This window comes from Macaca nemestrina, chromosome 12 (genome assembly GCF_043159975.1).
Source record: "Macaca nemestrina isolate mMacNem1 chromosome 12, mMacNem.hap1, whole genome shotgun sequence".
NCBI classification, from domain to species: Eukaryota; Metazoa; Chordata; class Mammalia; order Primates; family Cercopithecidae; genus Macaca; species Macaca nemestrina.
In genome coordinates this window covers 127807290-127819654 of record NC_092136.1, presented here as the reverse complement: position 1 = coordinate 127819654, position 12365 = coordinate 127807290, and positions in this window count along the sequence as shown.

Here is a 12365-nt window from a genome sequence, read left to right as displayed (position 1 = left end):
ACACACGCAAACCTTCTGCACACCCAGAACCACGAAAGGCACCCCTCCTCCCTCTGAGAAAGCCGGGCTGTGGGGAATGGCCCCGTGTGAAGTATCAGTCGTGTGTCTGAGGCTCAGCTAGGCTCCTCCGCACTACAGCTGGGCCTGCTGTTGACTTTTACTTCTTGCTTCATCATCTCCTCACACTGGCACCCTTCCTGGGGTCTCTGAGCCCTCTCGTTCTCAAACTAGGGTGTGCTCAAAGGCATCTGGGGTTTTTGTAGTAACTGCAGATACTCCAGATCCACTCAAGAGATCCTGTTTGAGCTGCTCTGGATGAAACCTAACATATGACATCCTCAGGAAACACTCAGGTGATTCTGGTCTTGAGGTCCACATTCTCCACTTGAGAAATGACCTCCCAAGGGGCATTTCTTAGGACCTCTTGCCTCCTGCCATTCCCTGCCCACAGCAGTCATTGTGGGGTCATCGCTGCCACTGACGAGGGCTGCCTTTAATGCCCTTAAATTTTATTTCAGTGGACACCAGTGATTGTTATAAATGTGTTCCTTAAGTTATGTGCAGTAAAGTGCATGAGAGCCTGGGTGGAGCCAGAGAATTTGAGCTTTGCTGTACAACTTGCTAATCACGTGGCCTGGTAAAAACTGTGTAACTCTTTGAGGCCCCCTGTTTTTCTTTAGCATTTAAAATAGAAATGATAATAGGATTTGCTTCACTGAGTTGATGTAAGGGTGGTGACGATAATGCATGTAGAGGATGCAGTGCCTGGCACACCATTTAGGCTACCAACATCACCAGTTTGGAAATAAATTGAGTTGAACTGAGTGGTCCTTTTGGATCAAGGTGTTAGAAAATGCCACTGCAGGGCATGTCATGTAGAGGAAAGGACAGAGATGACCTGAATTTGATACCCAGCTCTGCTACTAGAGAGCTGAGTGGCTTTGGCCACATCCTTCTTCCCCTCTGGAAGAAGTTTATAAGGCGTTATCTATGAAATTAAGGGACAGGTCCAGAGCAGCGATTTCCAAACATTATGAGCAGGGAAATCCCTTCCAAATATCAATACAATCATAAAACATACGATAATTTTTATACTCATGATGGTTCATTGACACTTAATAGCAAAAGGATTTTATATATTTTGTAATTTAAAAAAAATGAATTTATCTTTATTAATTCCAGCCTCGTTTACATTTATTTGGGAAATAGTCCTGCTGCTTTTGTATAAGCAGTATTATTTCTAAGACAACAATGTTAGGCGAATTGTGAAAGAACTCCACTGCCCCTGGTAGTCACAGACTTTCAGAGTGGGAGCCCCTGGTCCAAACCATTGGTTTTTTATAGATCCCTCCTGCTAACAATGGCAGTTGTGGGAACTCTAACTCTGAAACAGACACTCTCAGAGCTGTTTTGGAAATAGGGGCTGAGGGCCTAATTAAGTAGTCTTCTTTCTCTTCCCTCACTCCTCATCTTCAGCCACAAAGATCTGCAAGGCAGTTTTGTCAATTCCCTAGTTTCTGAGCACCTCCTGTAGGCAGGTGCTGTGCTAGATGCTTAGAGTATGTCAGAGAACGAAGCTTCATGCCATCGGGGGCTTCTTTCTAGTGGTCACATGCCTCTGAGGTCACTGGCCTGACTTGTCTCCATGTTGGCTCTTACTGTCTGATGCTAGATTCCTGAGCAGACCCAGGATAAAGAAGTGAAACTTGCCTTTGGTCACTGGCTCCTCTATTTTGCCTCCATTTTTTTTTTTTCTGTTTTTGGTTGTTTCTTTCTCCACCTAGGTCACATTTTTCCAGGATCAGGAACTGTGTTTGTGACTATGGACAAACGTCTTTCTCCTTCCAGGCTTTGGCTACCATATTTAAGAAACAAGGACTGGTCCCTAGAGCTGCAAGGCCCCATCTAGCTCTGTAATTGAGTCTAATTAATTCAGCAGAAATAATAGTACCTCACTTAGCCCAACTCTCTTATTCTCCCCCCAAACACTCAAATAAGCACTTGGTGGTTTTAGAAACAAGCCAGGCAATGGTAGCTAACTTTGAGGCTGTGTTTGATGGGCAAAGTCTAACACTACTATCTCTTTCCAAATGTGAATATTTCAGTCCCTGCAACAGACACCCAGGAATATTTTCTCTTTAGGCCAAGCAGACGGGATCTATGGAGAGTCATAGCTATGAAGGCCAAGTATTGGCATCAAGAGCTTCTGAAATACCTGGGTGTTGGATGCAAGACAGAAAAAAGAGAAATTGCTTCCCAACACATAGCGCCAATCAAACTGCCCTATAATTCTTTTCCTTGTCTGGTATCCATGTGCAGAACTGTGTACTGAAGAAATATTTGTTGAATGAGTGAGCAGACTCTATTTCTGTTCTTCTTCTCCTTTTTTTTTTTTTTTTTTTTTTTGCTTGGTCCTACCCATCATTCATCAGCTGGCTCTGCATTGGGAAGGAAAACACACTATATTGGGCAGATTAATCTGCAAAAAAAAAGAAAAAAAATTGCGAGTGGGCTGAAGTCAACCACATCTCCTGGTTGAGTAATGTGTGCCAGGTCATTCCCTGCCCTGCTTCCTTTTTGCTCAATGGTCTTACTTACAATCCCCATCACTAAACCTCTGACAGATCAGCAAAGGTCTCTCTATTGCTCAGGGTCTTCTAAGGGAAAAGAAACTTCACCAAGGAAGCAGCAAGAGAGACTTCAGAGTGATAGTTGAACCCCTAAGGCACCTTGGTCTGAAAAGCTGGGGGCTCTGGAGGAGCACAAGCTAACCTATGCCTGACTTCCACCTGCCAGCAGGAGTAGCATCTGGTCTACCTCCACGTGCCCTCTACCTTGACTTCCATGGGAGCCTCTCTCAAGTGATCCTGCCTAGGAGCAGAATCTGGTATACAAACCCATGGAGCCGGCCCAGTGAATGCAAAATGGTTACATTAAGGATTGGGGTTCTGTTTATTGACAGGGTCATGGCCTCTCCTGGTTATGACCCCCGAGGGACCCTGGCATGGAAACGGGATTTGTAACGTAACACTAACAATAACACACTAGAGACAGCCGTGACAGGGCCCTTCTCTCCTACATGCTGCAGCTGGCTCCTCAGGATGAAGACAGAGCAAGGGGCAGGCGGGGCAGGCGCAGGAGGGAGAAAGAGACAAAGGAGTGGGATAGAGTCCATGGGACTGGAGTTTCCCCGGCCAGGAGTCCAGCCCTGGCTTCTGTGGTCCTTGCGGTGGGAGGGCTCATCCCCTGCCTCCGGAAGCCTTCATGGTGCCTGTGTTACTTCCACCTTTCTGGATGGAGCTGTGGGCTCTGGAGCAGCCACTCCCTCCTGCCCACCTCCCAAGAGACCCCTCTACAGAGCCCTCCTGTTGCCAAGCAAACCTGCTCTCAATCCACCACACCCTCGTCCTTTGTTTGCGAATTATTTATTTTTTCTCTCTGGGGTTGGGGAGGTAATGAGGCCAGATAAGGAGAGGAATAGAAAACTGACGTCTCAATAACTTTCTCATGGGTTCCTCATTCCACAGGCAGCCTGGACAAAATTGGAACAGCACATTTTCTTTGGTTTCTGCCCTTGTCCTTTGGGGGAAGTCCTGGGGGGCTGTGAAATATTTTCAACAGGGAAGAAGGGGTCCCAGAAATCATACTGCATGGTAAACCCCCGCTTGCAGCATTCCATCAGTGGCTTCTTTTCTGGCCTACCTAAAATGAGAAATCCTTGTGACCTTACAGGATCAGAAACAGGAGAATTGTCTGGTGGGCAACGAATGAGGGTTTAGGAGAGTAGCTGTGGTCCCTGCCATTTTTCCCATCAGATCTGCACATCACTGCTCACCCATCCAAGAGGCCCGAAAAGCCAGAGAGTGGAAATTCTAGAATTGTCTGGCATCCATTCAGTGGTGATTTCCAGAGGAAATGGTTAAGAACCTTTTCCTCCATCAGGCACTCTGGGAGGGTCAATTTCCTTGAAGAGAGGCGTCATGAACAAGAACAGTCAGCAGTCCCTTGGTGGTCTCGAATGAGGCCCCTTCTTCCAGAAATCCTCCAGCGCCTCCTTTGCTGACAGGCTCTCTTTTCTGATGCCAACACTGCTCCATGCCTGGGGCTCCAGAGGTCCTCCAGGAGCCAATTCTTCTTTTGCCACACAGTATTGCCCTTTGAGATTGAAATCTTGATGGATAAGCCATCTAACTCCATGCTGTATTTGAAGGATTAAAAAAAAATTCAGAGCAGGTGGTCCTAAATTCGCTTAGATACATTTAGCATTATATTCACAAAGAAAGGCTGTCATAGCTGCCTAGCCACTTGTTATTAGTAGTTGGGCATACCCAGGCTTCACCGACAGAATGAGGGCTCTTCATACACAATCAGTTTTGCCATCACCCATTTCCTGCACCAAATTATCAGAATTCAAAGTGAATAAGAATTTTCTGTGTCTTCTAGTTACTACGTGGAGATGTGAAGCACAGAATGATAGATTTCATGTCCTTGATTGGAAAAACATGCAGATGAGGAAGTGGCAGACAACTAAATGTGATTTTTTTTTCATGATTTCTTCTTCAAAATACACCCCTTCTGTATTATATATAAACTCACAGCCACCCTAACATTTAATTCCCACCCTGCTCATGAGACTTCCCAGGTGCGTTTCCTACCTATGTGTACTTGACCTTTATAAAACATTGCCCCGTATCGTACCTTGCACTGTTCCACTTTATTGTTCATTAGTGTATGCACATGTTTTATTTTCCTCAAACAGATATGTGGCCCACAAGGGCAGAGGCTTTAGGAATGTTCTCATCCTACACTGGCACGATTCTCAGTAGGTTTGGACATTTGTGCCTCTTCCCAGCACATGGACAGGTACGGTGGCCCCACGTCTATGTGCTGGGAAGAGTATCATGATGGCCTGGAATTCAGTGTTAGTTCAGAGCTATTATCAGGGATTTTCTGAAAGTCAGCCAAAGAAATGAGGCTGAAATTCCTTGCGAGTAATTTAGATATTATTTGCCTAATTTTTGCAAGAAACCTACAGGACCATGGTCTCATATTTAATCATTTCTGTCCTCTCTCTCCCTATCTCTCCCTATCGCTCTTTTTCTTTCCCCCTCTCTTCCATTTTTGCAAAAGTAGAGACAAAAGTTACCGGAAGACTCAATTGTCAGCGTTCAAAGTCTTTGCTAAACATTTGACATTTGACAGTGTGTCCCCCCCGCCTTCCTCCGCACTCTCATCTCGCTTGCATGGGCACAAGTCTCAGAGAGATAACCATATCAGGCAGAATAAATGAAGCCTGTTTCCTTCTAAATTTGCTTCCTCCTACACAGTATGGCTATGCACTCTGAGGTTGGCATGCACTTTACCCCAGAGCTCTCTCTATTGACTTTTAGGTGGGGTAGTAGGCTAGACATAGTTAAAGAAAAAACAAAAAACGAACAACAATAAAACCCCATGTACATTCACCAGACAGATATCATGGACATTTTGAACCAGAAAGGCCCTCACAGAAAGTCTTGCCTAACATTTTTATTTTATAAACAAAGAAACTGAGGCCTGAAGAGTTCAATGAATTGTCTGAAACCAGAGTTTGCTGTTAACAGAGCAAGAATGAGAACTCAGAATTCTTTCAATACCAAGTTTGCTATTTTTTCTGCCTTAACACAAAGGCTCAGAAACTACACAGTTCAGCAATAACACTGCAATTCCAGATAGGGGACGTCTCCAATATCCAAGGAGGCTGTATTCTCCCATACATTTATCAGGGAAACACATGAAAGCCTTATCCTCGCAACTTGCCTTGGGGGAGGTCTGGAAGAGCTGCTTCCGACCTGACTTGAGGTCTGAGTGAGAGGAAAGCAGCGGGGTATGGCATGTTTTGTGCATCAGCTTCTCCCGTTCCCTGTGTGCCATAATCCAGGATTCACATGGGGGAGCCAGCCCCTCTTCTCTTAGAAGCCCCAGCTCGCCAAGGACCAGTCGGGTCTAACTTCTTGCTCATCATAAGGCAGCACCATGATAGAGAGGAAAGGAAGCTGGAGCTGCTGGAGGCAGGGCTGGGCTCCCCGAGCAGGAAGGGCATGCAGTTCCCTACTTTGTGCATTTTGGGGCTATCCAAAATTACCGTTTAGAATACCCTTCAGAGGAACAGAAATGCCACTACTGCCGTTCTTTACTTCAGGTCTTTAGGGGATTTTAAAATGGAATCTAAAGAAAAATGAAAATGACTCCTCCAGTGGTAATGGTCTCCATGTGATTAGAAGCATGGATAAAGATGAAACTTAGAAAAGGAAAATAAGGATAAACCCCCACAATCTTGACCTCCTCCATCCTCTTCTTTCTGGCATGTGCTTGTGGATGGACAGACAGACCCCCACAACACACACACTCCTGTGGTGGTGTCTGGAAGACCAGACGGGGTTGCTGAGGCCTCCTTCCTCGGCCACCATCTGGCTGAAGCAAATCTCTCACTCGGAGCCAACACCCTGCCCCTCCCTGTGCCACCTGCGTAGGTGCCCAACAGCTTCAAGATAGGGGCCTCCCTCCTGCCCTGTTGCTCCTCACGTCTGGGGCTCAGCAGGGATGTTTGTAACTCCTAGCCGACCTTCTGCTTCTCCAGGGATGGGTGTGTCTGGCCTGCCACGTTCTCGTGGACACCGGCAGCCTCCCTTGTAAACCCTGTTCCTGCTCTTCGAGTGCATTCTTGGCCCACACAGCCAGCCTCTAAGGTGCCCCCACTGCAAGACGGCCTCCCACTCACTGACTCGCCACTCCGCCTGTGTGCTTCCCAGCCGACCAGGGAGAGTTTTCAGAAAACTATTTTTAGAAAGAGTAACCTCAGAATAAACACCACTCACCAGATGCTGGTGTTTTTCTGGGGCAACCAAGCTGAGGATCATTTGTTTAAAGAGAAAGGTGAAACAGACAACCTTGCTCTTTTGGCCCAGGATGGTTTGCAGACTGCTGGGTTTTACTCCCTCTAGCGGCATGATTTTAGAAGACATGTCACAGCCTTGACCCAGACTAATAACCGTATTCTGTAATGGCTGGGGTATTTGAGATAACTCAATTTTACTTGACATTTAGGCTTCTAGTTTGATGACAAGTAAGGACAAGTTTAATCCTAAGTTTATAGGTACAAACATGTGTTAAGAATAATAGGACAACCTTTCTGCCTCATTGTCTTATCCCTGGAAGGTTTGACGAATGAAATTCTATGTTGAAAAAAAGGTTACAGTAAAACTGCTGGATATCTTTGATTACATAAAACTTATTCCCTAAACAAGACCTGCGTGTAATTTTGTACTATGTATCACTTTCCTAAATAAGCGGATGGAATAAGGAAGAACAAATTAGAAGAGGGACTCGTGAGTCTAATGTTGGGAAGAAAACAGAACAAAACAACATAAAGCTTTCTGACTGTAAGACTTGAGAGACTAGAAACACCTTACTAAGAGACATCAAAGAGTGTCCCTTTTTGAAAGTTGTAATCATATTTCTAATCATTCTATTTCTTAGTGAATTTGGTACAATCACAAAATGACAACAGAACAAAATGAAACGACTTTTTTTTTTTTTTTTTTTTTTTTGAGACGGAGTCTCGCTCTGCCGCCCAGGCTGGAGTGCTTTGGGAGGCCGAGACGGGCGGATCACGAGGTCAGGAGATGGAGACCATCCTGGCTAACACGGTGAAATGACTTTTTGTAGACATTCCTTCTCAATTACAGGATTCTACAAGCCAGCCCCATTTCTCTCGTTGGAAGAAAACTGTAAATGAAAAGATTGTCACTGGCCTGGAGATGCTAGTCCTCTGATTAGCAGAGCTTATCGGTGTGGAAAATAGTCAATGGACAATTATCTAGTCATATCATAAATGACTGGATTTCTCCTATAACCTGGCTGTTACTGAGCTGCAGACTAAAACCAAAACGACTGTGGGTGACCAGAGGGAAAACGCGTGAAGTCATCAATCAGTTAAATCATGCTCATATCACAGCCCATTTTGACTCAGACTTTGCACATTACAGAACTGCATTCATTCATTCAACAGAAAGCATTCCATTCACAAAGAGTTCAGCTAAACTGACAATTGATTCATTATGAGTTCTTTTGCGGAAGGACTGGTTGGTTTTCCAGAGTAACAGCCTCGTCTCTGACCGCCCTTTTCTCTGTATTCACATTCACCGTTTTTGTATGTTTCTGCTCACAGCTCATCCAACTTTCAACAACTACTGATGGGGAGACTAGAATGCGGTTTCCCTATGGCATAAGAGTAGCACATGATACTTTTTTGTCCTCTAGAGTGGATCATAACAAAGAACATGTCGGTGCTAATTTCCCTGGAACATTGGTCTGTCTTCATTTGCTGCAGTAGAAAGGAAGACCTATATACTCTGTTACCCTGAGGGCAAAATTGTCCCTGGTTTAAAACCACTGACTTAAGGAGAGGTACTGGGAGTGAGAGAGATTTCATTCTTTCTTTTTTTCTGTTTATATTTTTCAACAATTATAGCAGACCTAAATTGTGGTGTAGGCCTTGGAGATCAATAGTGAACAATGATAAATTCCTATTGTCAAGTAACCTGTATTCTGGTATATGTGTACAACAGAGACAGATGGTACACAGCGACTAACACATGAGTATTCCTGACAGTGATAATGTTATGAAGACACTAACACAAGGTAGTGAGCCAGGGAGTAACTATGTCAGGATGGACAAAGCACAGAGACCATGGAGAGCCCTCAGTGCCAGCTCTTGCATTTAGCTGAACCTTGAATCGTCGTAGGCAAGAGATTGCCGTTGGTGGCGGCGGCTCTGATGGTGGCGGCAGTGGATGTTGTGAAAGAGAGTAATATGACCAAAGTTACGTTTTAGATGTTTCTTCTGATAGTGTTCTATTTGCAGGATACTGGAAAAGAGCAAAGCCATGGAAACCAAGATACTGGTTAGAAAGTTGTGTAATTATTAAGAAAAATGGTAATAAAAGCCTGAGCTGGGTGATGGCAGTGGGAATGGAAAGAAAGGACCAATGAGAGAAACCAAGAATGAGAAATTTACAGCAGAGTTCACCTGATTTTTAGATTTAACTGATTATTTTTTTAAATAACTGTGTAATTTTGTCCCATGAGGACATTAAAACAAATGAACACTACTATCAATTCTGCTTTATGAAAACAAGATGGTGTTAACACATGAAAAGGCAGACAGGACATAATCTTGCTACAAAGGGCAATCCTCTAGGTTAATATTAGTTTTTAGTTTTGTGTTTAACCCACTGGACTGTCTTATTTTTGTCATTGCATTATGAACATGTAACCATTATATACAAGTCTGATATTATTCTAAGATTGGCACTTTACAACCTGTGTGTTCCAGGCTTACCTGAAAACATGATGGATTAGGAGGCTAAAAGAAAAAAAAAAAAAGTGATGTAAATGATGGCTCCCAAGTTTTGTACTTAGTTGAACAAGAATTTGAGGGAATCGTTAACAACAACAAAAAAAAAAAAAAAGAAGAAAAAGGAGAGGTATCTTTGAAATAAGGACTGTAAGTCTGGAGTGAAGTCTGACATATTTAAGATATCCGAGGAACATTCCTAATAAAATAATGAGGAGTTGTAGGCTTAGTATTGAGATTAAGGATGAGAGTCCGAGTGACACATATAGATTTTGGAATTGTTCTAATGAAAGTAATTGAAGCCATCGGGGTGAGCACAATATCCAAGGGGAAAAAAGGAAGGAAAGTGGACTCAAACCAGAACATTAGAGAAAATTATCAGGCAAGACTTAGCCAGAACTCAAAGGTTAGAGGAACCCAAAATAGTCAAGGGCTTTCGTAAAACAAAATAGCCAGGTGTCAATGAATGAATTCATAGTAAGACAATTGAGGCCAGAACCATAAATATCCTCTTTCTGGATAACCGTGAGAGGAAGGTCTGAAGATAGTTCATTTGTTAGTAACAAGAGCTGACAAAGCATAACGAAGAAGGGTCCTTAGATAACATGTGCTTATTATGGATCAAATCAGCACCATGCTGTGAATTTCTTGAGCTACTCTTGGCTGCTGGGGAGTGGGAAAAGAGAAAACAGGAGGCAGAAGATAGCACTAGAAGTAAGAAGAACTGCCAAGCACATGAGGATTCCAGCGTTTGAAAGAGAGAAGCATTGACAAGGCGACTTCAGGACCAGAAGTGGGCAGGAAAATGGGAAATCAGGGATTCATTGAAGGACAACAGATCACAATGAAGGGAGAGAAACTGCTGTGGACTTATTGTGATCAGAAGGCGGGAGGCCTGAGATTAAGGTGAATTCCAAAAGCATGAATGCATGTGAGTTTTGCTCATCGACTGCACCTCACTATCGTGATCCTAATAGTCAATACAACATGCAAGCTCCTTGTCCTCACGGAGCTGTGATCTATAGCAATGGCAGGAGGCAGAAAGAAACAGACAATATGGAAAAAATTAGTAGAGAAATATCAGGTGGTGATGATGATATAACAAGAGTGATGTGACTGAAGGTGGTTGGGGTTACCATATACCAATTGGGAAAGAAAGGTCTCAAAGAGCAGTTAAGTCAACACCTGAGTGACTAGATAGAGGCAATCATGTAATAAGAGATCACAAGAAATGCACTAGCATTGGAGGATAAAAGTAACAGAGGCATCGAGGATAACTTCTAAACTTTTGGCTCAAACAACTGCAGGTCCTGTTTATGGAGATGAGAAAGACTACAGAGTGGATTTGAAGTGGGTGAGGATTGGTATTATAGAAAATCAGGAATTCTCTTTTGCCACATTAAGATGTCAAATGCTGGTCCTGAAAATGGTTCTAGGCACAAAGAGAGCATAGATGAAGGCCAAGGGATTTTAAGGTCAGAGTATTAAGAGTAAAGAACTTTAGCTTGCAATATGAATCATAAATATCGTTCTTGTTCAATATCTTGAGGTTGTTACAGATGCGGGCAGGATGCCAGTTGAGAAGAAAAACCCAAAACTAAAACAATAAACTTGAATTGAAATTGCAAGGAACAAAGGTTGAATGTCCTAATGACATCCTAAAGGCTAGTGGATAATGGATAATTGGGAAAGGGATATGGAGGTAGACTCTATATATAGTAGCAGTTGATAGAAATTAAATATATTTCCTTAACAATATCAACAACAATATTTTGGCAATTGAGCAAAGTGCTTGCTAGCATTGGTGCACAAAAAAATCAAATGTAGGGAGTGAGACACCTTACAGTAGGTGAAAGCATTAATACAGTAACTATGGAGGCAGAGTATTAAGGGATCGATCCAAAATTTTACACCCTAAGAGAGTGGCAGAGAGGGACCTCAGAAGATCCAGCTTGGAGCTTGCAATTTGCACACGTTCAACCTAAGATTTCTTCTTTTTTGCATCTGCTTGTGTGTGTGTGTTTGTGTGTGTGTTTCCAGCACAGCTTTTGGCTACTATTTCTCTAAGCAAACATGTGATTCTAATGAAATTTGCTGAATTTCAAGCAGCCACACGTGTATGAAAGCTGCCCAAGTTGGATATTTGTGGAATGCTGATTTTCCATACATATCAACATTTGGTAATTATCATCAGAACTATTCATGCAAGTTTAAAAGTGGAAATAAAATTAAGAGAGATTCAATAAGGACCTCAGATGACCTACTGGGCAACCCTCCGAGGTAATCAGTCCTTCAATGAGTGGATAACCATCCTGTCCTATGAAGCTAGGCATTCTCTTTAGTTCAGCCTCTCCTGGAAATCTTAACAGAAACATCTGCCATTTCCTCTTAAAACCCCACACATAGGGTGGGGTGGCACCTCGCTAACTGATGAGCTACAAGCAAGTTGTAATAAGTATGTTTCTAAATTGACATAAATTGGTGTTTGTATTCTTTTCTAATTTTGTAAGTTTCCCAAGGCCTGCTTCTTTCTGTTTTGTTTTGCTTTTTCTCTCTCAAAGGCTTAGCATATAGGTTTTGAATAAGCATACCACTGGCATAGTCTATTAGTTATTGATTGTTACCTTAGCTGTTGAATGAAAACAACAAACACTTCTTTTCCGTGGGTTTCCTTGGATCAGGACTCTGGCTTAGCCTCATCGTTCGGACATGGGGTCTTGTTAAAAGGTTGTGACTAAAATGTTGGCCAGGGTTGCAGTCATTTCAAGGCTCAACTCAGACAGCATCCACTTCCAAGATCACACACATGGCTGTTAGCAGCCCTCAACTGCATGCCAAGTGGGCAGGGTAGCTGGCTTCCCCCAAACTGAAGTGCTCTAAGAGAGTTTTGAGAGAGAACCTAAGATTGAAGGCATGGTTTTCGTATAAACAAATATTGGAAGTGACTTCCTATCATTGCTACAGTAGTCTG